Here is a 12,774-nt window from a genome sequence, read left to right as displayed (position 1 = left end):
GGACGTCTCAAATAGTTGTTAACTATTTACTTAACTTAAAGCTTGGTCGGATCTCTACGATTACAGACAAAATACATCCCTTCGATAAATCTATGTATTTATTTTTCCAACATGACATAAAAAATAAAAAATATAGGCCTACAAATCCTTTTTAAAATTCCATGCTTTAAATATGAGTGAAAAAGGATGTCATGCAAAGGACGAAATTTTTAAAGTAAAGCTGCTGTATCACAATTCAAAACATAGCTTTCATTTGTATGTATATGTATGTATGTATGAATGTATGGATGTAGGCCTAGGTGTATGTATATATGTATGTATGTATCATATACTTGTTCAGATACATGATACTGAAAAAAAAAAACTATACACCCACACACACACACACATTTGACAGATGTTAGATTTCAGCGTGTAGTAATAGCCAACCCCTTTTTGAAGCTAAATATAACCCTATTCCACAAAGAACCATTCTTTCAAAGCATATATATAATTATTTCTTAATATTGTATAGCCTGGCTGTCTGCCTGGTCTTATTATAGTCTCTATTAGGGTTTTGTTTTTTTTTTTTTAATGGCAAGCTGTGTCAGATAGTTTTAGTTTGTTAATGACGTGAAATTGTAACAAAAATTACAGTGATCTAACTGTAACAACAACACTGAACATGAATGAATACATAAAGAAATAAAACACAAAATGAATGCAATGAAGACAATGTAAAGAAGTTCCAGTGAAATATCTTCACAATCATCTATGACGGCTTCATGTCCATCAGTATGTGTGTATTTTGAGTGGCAGTTTCTCTCTGCAGATGGTTAAGGTTGTGGTATGCCACTAAATCAGGATAGAAATACAATACAATACAATATTCATAAACCCAAGTAATTAAAAATTCTAACAATATGGATCATAAACTCAATATCACTCTTACTTATAGTGGAGAAGAGGACAGAAGTATCCTTAGCGGAACAGAGCTGCTTGCTCTATACTGATCAGTTATAATTCGAAAGTAAACATTCATAGACATTTTACAAATAAAATAATTTCCCTGTCGAGATGTCTGTTGACAGTCTGTGATGTTGCATGGTTGAGCTCCAGAAATGTATAGTAGCCAGGTGGCATAGACATTTACAGATGTGAAAAAAAAGCGGGTAAATGAAAAAACCCTGAACCCCAACTCAAAGAACCATTTCAGCATAAAAGATGATATGGTATGTTTAGAACCATAGGATGATATGGTTCTAAATAGAATTGCTACTACGTTAAATAACTAAAGAACCATCTTTTTTAGAGTGTAGATTTATATGCCCATAACACACATGCACTGCAATGTGAGTGAATGTGTGGTTCAGGTATACCTTAAATTATGGAAACAATATTTCCAAACAAAGATGGCAATATCCAAATTCTCCATTTTGGTCCCAATGAGGAAATCAGATTATAAATGATACAGAATGTAAGGGGTTGGGTTAGTCAGAGAAAATGATAGAGTTTGTATAGTAAAAACATCATTACACCTATGGAAATATCCCAGAAAACACGGGAGTGGGAGTGTGTCTGTGTGTGTGTGTGTGTGTGTGTGTGTGCCTACTTAACCATATTTTGGAGATTAATTTGGACCAAAGGTGATCAAAACCTTACAGAATCTCCAAAAATCTGCCTTTGGGGCCATCCTCATTTGTAAAACTGGTATAAAAATAAAGTAAACAAAGTGTTTTTAAAATGTAACAATTCTGAAAGTTTTCTGTTAGGGTCAGAGTGTGGGTTAGGGTTAGCTTATAAAATGTATAACTGTCTGTATATAAACCCAACAGAAGTCTATGTAATGTCTCCATTTAATTAATGTGTGTGTGTGTGTGTGTGTGTGTGTGTGTGTGTGTGTGTGTGTGTGTGTGTGTGTGTGTGTGTGTGTGTGTGTGTGTGTGTGTGTGTGTGTGTGTGTGTGTGTGTGTGCGTCCGTCCGTGCGCATGTGTGGTTGAGGTTAAGTTTGATGATAGCTCAGCAGTCAAAGTAACATGTTTAATGAAAAGATTCAAAACAGTTAATATGTGATATTTAACAAAAAATTATGAGATATTTCAGGCAAATATTATGAACATCTAACTTCTATAGAAGCACTAAACTTGTTTATTATTAATTATTAATAGTATTTATTTTCTTATTGGTTCCCACTAATAGCCCACTGTTTATTTAATTTGCGTGCTTTACATACTGCTTGTAATTGCTTCAGTTTTCTCAGGTTTTTGTCTTATTTTTTTATTTACTCATCTACAGTTTCTGAAAAAAAAATGTTTCATGCTAAACACAAGAACATTCAAAGTTTGTACATTGGTCTTTTTCACAGTGCATTTTCATTTACACAATCTTTTACTGAATCTCAGGTCCTTGAACATGGAAGCACGCACCTAAAACATACATGTACATCATAATAAACTTCTATTATATTTAAATAAAGACAAGTTTTATTAGCACACTTAACCCAAGCCTTAAAAACAATAATTACTCTAAGTAACATTAAGTGCCAGGGACTTTTCAGTCATTTTGTGCTCAAGGATTGACAGACAGATTATTGATGCAAATATTTTTTTACGAAGCTTACAGTGCTTTTGGGAAACGCAGGCCAGATGAGTGTGAATTTGGGCATTTTAATAAACCATAAACAGCATTTACATGATGGGACAAAATGTTTATGAAGGTATGAGTGCACAAACTGTAGGACAACTTGTTTAACCTTTTACATGAATGCCAGCATTGAGTGTTCTGATTGAGCTTTCATTTTGAATATGCCACAGTCAAAATTAAACTTACACATAAATGTATCTGGCTCTTTTGATTTGTATTGGCAATTCTGGATCCATATTTGACTATATGTTGCATGTAAGACAGAAAGGACATTTCCATGTTTTCTAATTACATGATTTGGATAGGCAGATTGGAATTACACCCAAAATATTTTAAACAGCTCTACCTGTGACTGATTAGTCTCAGTGTGTCCGTGTGACTGTATGTGTGTATGTTTATGTTAAATTTGCCAAATTCCCTCCAACCTCAGATTTGTTTGCTTTTTCGTCAGTTTTTTGGGGGGCATGAAATGACAAAATATCATAAAATCTACACCGTTTTAAATTATAATAACAAGCATAAATGTTCAAGACAAAAAAATCTTTGAAGAATTTTTGAACTGAGAACAGACATAACAAATAAATAGTGTTTTCAGTTATTTCTTTTTTTCTCTGAGTCCTCAAGTATTTATCTACATTACTGTTAGGTGCATAAAGCTGCAGGTTTTAATGTAACTAAATTCATAAGAGGTAGTGAATGTGGTCACTAATGTTATTAATAACAGCAATTAAACAAAATAATTCTAATAAATTGACTTATTATGAATGAACATTGTTGTTAGCAGAAGCTCTCTAGTATAAATAAATATTTCAAACAAAGACAATTCAGTTTTAACATGTTTTAGCAGTTGTTTCAGTCTGATACAGCTCATTTTAATAGTCCATATGAGTTATATTTAAGTGGAAAAGGAAGATGTTTTAGTTTATATTTTATTTATCATTCTAGATAATTTTTTAGATGCCTCCTGAAAAGAATGTATATGGGTAAAATGTAATTACAATGACCTTAAAAGAAGTATTTTTATTATCAGATCACAGTCATTCAGTGTACAGTATTATTTGTAAATTCGGTAGCTCTGAAAATATATAATTTAAAATGTCAAAATATAAAATCTATAAAATGGCAGACAGAAACGACTGGTCTGTAAAGATAAGATTAAGGTGACTAGTGAGAAAAAGTGCCGCCAGTTCTCAGCTGTGAGTATTATTTTTGGTAGGTGCATTCCTTACTCAGTATTCAAAATGGTTTAATCCTGAAAAGTGCATAATATCTTAAATTAATGTCATGATTTCAAGAACAATGTGTGTGTGTGTGTGTGTGTGTGTGTGTGTGTGTGTGTGTGTGTGTGTGTGTGTGTGATAAATCTTATCAAGCATAAGACATTTTATCAGATATTACATATAACGAGAATCCACATCTTTTTAAATAAATTCAGCATAATCTGAATCTCATTGCAGCACTTTAAGACAAATGGTGAAAAAAATCGTAATGTGTTTTGATACTGTATACAATAGAAAACTACCAGAAAAAAAGCAAGTCTGTTATAGAAAGAAAAAAAAGTGATCCCTTGTTTGAATGACATGGATGCTGAGATTAGAGGACTATAATATATTTCTTAGGTTAGAAAGAAAGAAAAAAAGAAAGAAATAAACAAACAAAATATTGCAAAGAGAGTATTGTTGAGTTTTAATAAGCTGCAAGTTTAAACTGTGCTAAGCCATACAAAGTGTTATAGACTGTCTGTGTCTGCATGTAGTAGATGAAGCTGGGATATGTCAAAGGGTTAAGCTTTCTTTCAGAGCATGAAAATAAACTGTCAGCATAGCATCTACTATGTGAAAAATAGCTACGTATTTAAGAGAAACGGATTAACTGAGGTTTAATTTGCATTTGCGTTTCTTTAAGTAGTATGTGGAAATAAATAGAGCACATTATGAAGGCATTATTCACCCCCCCCCCCCCCCCCCCAAAAAAAAATATTCACTAATTTCTAAGTTCAGATGTTAATAAAATCAGATACATTTGCAGCCTTTGGTACTTTCTTAATTAATTTGGTATGTACACGTGTAAAGTACTGTATCAAGGCTTCCTATACAAGTCATAGTAATTTTATAAGCATCACATTGCTTCTTACATGGTTAATAATTTACTTTGCAGATTTTAAAATAATATTTTACAAATCTAACAATAGAAAGGCATAGGCACTAATGCACAGACAACTTAAACGTTGCTTCTGAAAATATTATTTTAAGAAACACTCTGAAAGACATTATATTGTTCATATAGTGACTGATATGATCTATAATAAGCTGTAAGTTGAAATGGTATTAACAGTGCTGGATATCACAACATGAGGATCATCTGGGCTGAACCTGATATGTGGTGTGTTTACTTAAACAAATGAACCAGTCTAGATGATCTAAATACTTTACCCATTGCAAAAATTTATGAGAATGAAAACACCATTTGTCATTGTAAAAATTCATTTTCTTATTAATGAGTTAATACAAAATAAAAATCCATTGTTTGTATACATGGTTTAGAGTGGTTACCATACAAGCGTGTCACCTCTTAAACATAGAGTCAGAGGACAGGAGTCAAACTCATGTCATATTTTAGTTTGAAAACTAACAAACAAATTAACAAAAATGAACAATTCTCTTAATTAATAAATCTTAACATTTAGATTAAATATACAATCAGGGCACCTGGTTGCAATCTGCAGCATCATAAAAAGAAGACATTGATTTTATCCAGCAGCTATAAAATAAATGATAACAAGCATTTGAGAAGACACACACAAAATGCTATTATTTATGTGCTTGGCATCTGTTATTTAGGCATGGGCTGTCCTGATCTGTTAACTCAGATTCCCATTCCTCCCACTCTGTGTGTGTGGGGGGGGGCATGTTTTTGTGACATATCAGGACACAACTCTGTATAATGACATGGGTATGACACAGGTATTACAAGGAGAGGGTGACTTATGAGGACATAACCCATGTCGCTTAAAAATCGCTTAAAAATCATACAGAATTAGTTTTTTTTTTTTTTTTTTTTGAGAAAGTAAAAATGCACAAAGTTTCCTGTGAGGGTTAGGGTTAGGTATAGGGTTAGTGAAGGGCCATAGAATATACAGTTTGTACAGTATAAAAACCATTACGACTATGGGATGTCCCCACTTTTCACAAAAAAGTGAAAAAGTGTGTGTGTGTGTGTGTGTGTGTGAGTTTGAGTGTGTGTGTGTGTCTGTATGCTTCCCTCAAACCCTGGGGCTGAAATAACCTGCACATAAATTAACATGCATTATTGTTATACATTAGTTTTTTTGCTTGACAAGACTATGTGATTTACTTTAGTGTGTTATTTCTGCTTGATTATAGAACATGGATGGAACATGAAATGGATCAAGAATGTGAAAAGGCCTGAACACAGACGGCACAATATCATCATAACTAGTCTGGATTTTTTTTTTTTTTTTTAGGACATTTTTGTTGACTATGATAATTAGAGATAAGCTCACGGGAAAGTGCTGCCAGCACATACAGTACACATACACACTTATGACTCATGAATTAGCATATTATTATTCCTTTTTTTTTTTTTACGAAACCAAATAATGTCAAATAGTCCATTAAATTACAGAGCCATGGTGACTTTGCTCCTTATTAAACTGACGGTCCTTAGTGCCAAACAAAGTTTAAATGTCACACATTACATAGCATATTTTGAAATAAGGAAGCATGCCAGATCGCATATTATCTACTATTTGCAGACCTCAAAACAAAATGTTGAAGAACATGTAGCAAAATAAAACTTAAAAACGTTATAATATTACTGTGATGGTTAACTCCTTCAATGATGCATTATCATGCTTACAGCACGGCTGCACCTTTATACTGTTGCATCTTTACACTAATACATTATATTATCAGAGGCTCTCATACTGTTCCATGATAACAATGATAAAATTATTGAGTTAGATTTCCTTAAAAGTTATAATAGAGAGTGTGTGATTTGCCTGATGAAGTGTGGATAAATCTAATGTTAGGACGTCTGAGTGGATTATCAAGACTGTCTTGGTTGTGTATGCATTTAATCTGTCTGCACTGACCAAAATTTGATCTAGAAACAATTTTCAGTCAGAAATTGTTAGTAAATTTCACAATTAATTACAAAGAAGCTCCAAGTGACAAACTTATATAAACTTATCTTTAAGACCTCAGTTGTATTTACCTTGTATTCTAATAATATTTGTTTTATTTACAACTTCTAAAAATAATTTTACAGTGTATGAACTGTTATGGTAAGTGTGAACTAGCCATAGCCTATATGTTATGTCTGGACAACAAAATTCTGGCCCCGTTTTTTTTATTTTAAGCACAGGTAAGAAATTGCACGTGACACTACTGGTCTAAAGTTGGGATTCCAAGCAAATATTTTGGCATGTTCCTATACACGCGTGTTTTTAATTGTATTTAACAAGAAGTCACAGAGGAGTGCCACGAATCGTGTTTGGAAAATGTATAGTAACTCTCCAAACACAACTGATGTTCCACGAGCTGTATGCAACAGCACCTGCACGCGCGTCAGCTGTGTTTCTGCAAAACTCCAAATAGGATGTCACGATCCAGATGTAATATTCCTTTTATTGCATTTGAGCTTTAATTCAGTTGTTTATTCACATGGTAAAAGCGTCAAGCATCGCATCCTTTATTTTAGCTATAGTAAGCATGCAGACCCCAACCATTACTCTTAAAATTCAGAAATAAATCTCGTTAAATTGGTAAGGCGCGGTTGGAGCCACTTGGTACTGAAAGGGTGTGCCAGACTCAAAAAAGAAAGCAAATAGTGAAAACAGCAGATTTTGTTTTCATTTATTTATTTCCAATTTTAAAAAAAAAATAATAATATATATACCACATAGGCTGATAACTCATCAGAATTGCAACGTTTGCCATTCTGGCGATGAGAATGATGATAGTCCAAGAGCAGAAGTAAGAGAGAGCTTTCTTCTATTATTCGCTGTGTGTGCCCTCCGCAAATGCTTTTTGGGGTAAGGGCTTCCCATTGATAGTTGAGAACAGCAAGCCCAGACCGCAAAAAGATTCGTGAAAGACTTTTCCATACGCTTTGAATGTGACATCTGAGTTGCAGGCTTGGTCCATAATTACTAACAGTCCATGTTGTTGTAGCCAATGGCCGGACCGTGTGCAGCAGCCACCAATTCTACACATTCGCGCAGAAATGAACAGAATCCGCTCGTCTACGACTCCCTTCCCTTTCGAGCCCGTGCACCGTCATTTATCCGTCCTTCGATGCCGTTCTTATGGCCATACTGTACATATTCTCCTGTTCGTGATTTGGTTAAGCAAAAAGCTGATCTACTCCTGTCAGTCGATAGATCTGTTGAAGGAGGGGAATTACTGCGCTCCAGCTCACAGTAAATAGAGAGCAGTGAAGGATTTCATTGGAGCATGCGAAAACTCGTCATTCGACCAATCCGTGCTCTTCTCACACAGGGACCCCCCTTTTTAAAAAAAGGAAAAAATATAGAAAACTAATTCTCCACCGGTGTGCGAAATGTATTTAATAAATTTCCTTCATTGTTGCCTTTGCAAAGCGCGCTTTCAAAATCCGAACGTGCCTGTCGTGTCTACATATCTAGTAATGAAAGTGTTATATTATATGGGTTTCGGATGTTTTCCTGGTGATAATCTAAGAGTATCAAATCAAAGCATCTGGAACGATTCATTCAAATACAAAATGCATATATCCTTTTCAACTACGCATTACCACCACCGCCAATAAATATCAAAATTATCCAACTGGACACTTACCACAAGTTCCCCAAGATCCTTGTGTACTAGGTCTGTAGTTACCAAAGCTTCCTCCTTTCCTTGTCTCATAAAATAATGAACATCATTCTCTGAGTCTGGCTATATTTGGATACCCCACACATCTATCGCACTCACGCGCACACACACACACACAACCATAAAATAACCTCGTCCTCTTCACGAGCACGAGCACACACGCACACATAAACTCTCTGACCAGAGAGCCCTGCTCTCGCTTTTCTCTGAATGTGTTAAACTGCCTCCGGATTCCAAGGTCAGGACTGAGATTACAGGGGAGAACAGCGAGACCATAACATTTAAGTCTAATCGTAACAGATAGCGCTCTGAATGAGACATGATGAGGTTGTGGTTTCTTTTGTGGAAGTCTCCAGTCAGTCACGATTCCCTCCATCTGTCTCCGGCACCCAGCGCTTTGCCCCTACTGACGCAGCCGACGCGCATTACTCACTTTAGCAGTCACGACTCGCCAATCTGTGCTGTTTCCGATTAAACTGAACGCCAAAAATGAATTACTAAGGAGCACTGGACTCTTGCCCACTTCGTACGTTTGGCAAACGTGAAGAATTGATTGGTCTTTGAAGTGATAAACATAAACCATATGTATGACCGAGATTTTACAGCTGCGAACTGGTTTCACAAAGACCACGCACTTGGGTCTATAAACAAACCGAACTGTTTACAAATCAGCGTTGCTTATTTTTATGCTTTGGCTAATACACAAAACATTGAGGGCTTTTCCTTCCAAAAAAAAAAATAAAATAAAAAACATCTAAGGTGCCACCATTTACATGATCTTGAGGTTCAATGGTTTCTCACATGTCCTTGTTAGAGGGATTCACAAGCTGGTTTGCGTTTTCCATCAGGTTGGGAGACCAACTCAATAAAGTCTAGCCAGGCTTAAGACCAGCAAATAATTTTAAACTGGTTTAAGATTACGTTTTCAGTAGGGTTACCAGACTAACCTCAGGATCCCGTGCAGGGAATAAATTATTAAACATATGTGATATACTGAATTAACTTGAATTAACCAATTTACTGAAATGGACATATATTTACAAAAGCAGATTCAGTGTGTGGAATAACAGGCTCTAAAGACCAGAAAACGCTCTGCCTACAACAATTTACACAAGATGAAGGACCCGAGAGGGCAGTTTTATTCATTACTAAAGGTCTAGAGTGAATCGTCTTTTTTTTCTTCGTAACAACTGGACCTTTGGACTGGACACTTTAGCTGCAACATTGTGAGTGAAAGTCAGCTGATTTCAGCACTACTGATGGCGGACAGCTCCTCTATATAATGGAGGCTTCATCATGATAGCAGCCACGACTCACAATAATAGTTCATTAATAGGAAATATTTTTTCGTATTTGAGAGCAAGCTCCAGTGTGATCCACTTCCAGCCTCATTCACTGAACAGAAACGGGGTGATTCCCTGGCTTGCCATAACTAATCCTGCGCTTGCAGAATTATGTGACTATTCAAAACCGTCCATAAATACATACAGTATTTATACAGAACATGCAACCTAAGTCACCAGGAGAGCGAGAGGTCTCGCCGGTGGAGGGAACCCTCGGTGAGAAGAATGCATTGTGTCAGTACTGAACGAAACGTTCAATAATACTACAAGGAAATATCTCAAGGACGCAACGAGAGGACATAGCGTGCCGTCCTGGTGTGTTTTTATGCCTCAAAACGAAGGCTGTATATGAGAGTGATACCCCTGTCTATTTCTGGATCGCTGTTACTATTTTTAGAGCACTTGGAGAAAAAAAGAGGCACTCACAAATGCTCCTCAGAGGAATAGCACGTGATCACAGTGACATGCGCGTTCACATCTTCTCTCTAACGCGGTCTGCGTAAAGGATCGTGACACTCGGGTATGGAGACATGGCACCCTTTAGAAGAAAAGCTTATCCTGATTTCTGCTTTTATTCGAATGAAACTGACTCTTTTTTTTTCTTTTTTTGATGAACTGATCAACTGATTTGAGCAACGTGTTATGCCCCAGTTACTTGCATCAAAACGATATTAACAAACTCATCCAATGCAATTGTGTATATATGGAAAATAAGAATTTTCTGTTTCCTCCTTTATCCAAAGCTGCGTCAGTTGCATTGACGTCACGTTCATACACCCCTCCTTCCGTCCATGCCTTAATGAAAGACATTACTGCTGGATTCGGTGGCTGTTTTATCATTTAAGGCGATAGTATGTAAAATGCTTTGAGGCAAAAATGTAAACATCATTTATAGCAGGAGGAGAAACACACAAGCACCTTATACCAAGCACATAAACAATGTCAGTGTAAGAACAAGAATGGACACAATGTTTAAACTCTCGAAAACCGATGGACCAAATATATTTATATTCTAATCTAAACCAGACTTTATACAATAAAGCCCAACACAGTCAATCATATAATAGGGCTATTCATATAGTCATATAATAGGGTTACTCGGTCCTTGCAAAAACCCTGACGTAACACGCAAAAAGATATGGAAATGCAGGGAAAATGTTTTCAAGATGATCAACGGCTATAAAAATACGTATCCCGTGGTGCCATCGCGTTCATGCAGCAGTAGACTTTGTATTTCATACTGTTTCACGCGAAATGTAGTGCGACGCACACGTTCGAGCTGAGGCCTTGAGGCAGCGTAGGGTCGCTGTCCGTGGTGCTGAAAACCGCTGTCCACTAATTTCTACTGATGAGGGAACAGATTCTTTCTTACAGTCCTTTCTCTGTTCTTGCTGGGTGCAGCAGGGCAGAGTTTGGGAAGTCTAGACAGTCATATTCAGTGTTTTCACGCGAATCGTGACCACTCGGCAACAATAAGAACAGCACGCTGTGGAGATCGCAGTAGTGAATTTAAAGTTGTGAAAGAGCCGCATAATACCAATGACGACTAATCTGCTACTATTATAACACTCTGCGAAGTATCGAGATAAATAAAAAGTGATAAAAAGAATCAAAACAACGCTCAAATAGCTCAAGAACTGAAGCGTGAGACTCATAAGTGGCATGCGCTTCTCTGTAATACTGCAAGACACAAAAGTGGCATCTTTCGATCTTGTTGCGAGTCTATACTCCAAATGCCTGTACAATCCAACCACAAGCAATCAACCTCAATAGAGTTACCAATATCTGATCACTTTAAAGCGATGAGAAGTCAAAATTAAAGTTACAGATGAGTTGAGAACTCAGAAAGAAACCAGAGATCACTTACCGTATACCGGTACATGTTTTCGGTCATTGAAGTGAAAAGCGATGTTGGCACAGTGTTCTGAGAGGAATCTAGCACGGAGTCACAGACGTGCGCCTGCACCACATGCTCACTGCGTGAATGAGATCACTGCTTTTTTTGAATGAAGAGAAATACCTAAAGTATGGACGTTCCCAGTGAATTTGGGGGTGGCGGTTGAAACTGATTATTGAGAGATTAAAGGAGAGCTGGCATCGCGCAAACTTGTTTTGCATAGACAGACACATGAATGCGACGTTGTGAGTGGAAGATCTTCACATGCACGGTAAGAGTTAAATTTGCTAACAAAAGAGAATTTTATTATTAGTGCTTAACCACGAGTTTGTAAAGTAAAGCAGACTGTAGTGTATGCATGTGTATGAAATCATGTGTATGAAATCATATATATATATATATATATATATATATATATATATATATATATATATATATGCTTAATTTAATGGACACAATGGCTGTTTAGATACAGCAGTGTCGTTACTGTTGTGGAGAGCACCGTTTTTCCCGCCAGTAGCCTTTTTTTTCTATCACTGTGCTGTTGACCTGCACTGACGTCATTGCGTCATTAGGTTTCCCTGGGAAACGCAGAGATTTAAAAATAGCATCAAATTAATTCATCTAAAACGGATTTGATGGGGATGGGCAGGTGGGGGCTCTCCTAAAAGTGTGGCGTTCAGCTATAGTGTTACTACTGAATTGTCATGCAAAATTTTCTGAGGGCTATTTTTACTTTTTTAGGGCTGTTGAGTCCAGCTGACAGTGTGGGGCTGCTGGCATATTTCTTAGTAGCCTAAATATTCTGTATAAATAATCATGATTATATTTCGCTCTTGTATAAACACCTATTTATTTGATTATTGAGAAGTGAGAACTTTAGACTGTATATAGGTACAATTGTAACCTATGACTGTTAATTATAAATCGATAGCCATTAACATGGATTCATGTTTCTTTTTTTAAATGTTACATAATAGTACATTATAATGTACATTTGATCTTCTAGTATGTGTCAAAAATCACCTATGAACG

This window comes from Carassius gibelio, chromosome A7 (genome assembly GCF_023724105.1).
Source record: "Carassius gibelio isolate Cgi1373 ecotype wild population from Czech Republic chromosome A7, carGib1.2-hapl.c, whole genome shotgun sequence".
Taxonomy (NCBI): Eukaryota; Metazoa; Chordata; class Actinopteri; order Cypriniformes; family Cyprinidae; genus Carassius; species Carassius gibelio.
This window is presented reverse-complemented; position numbering follows the sequence as displayed.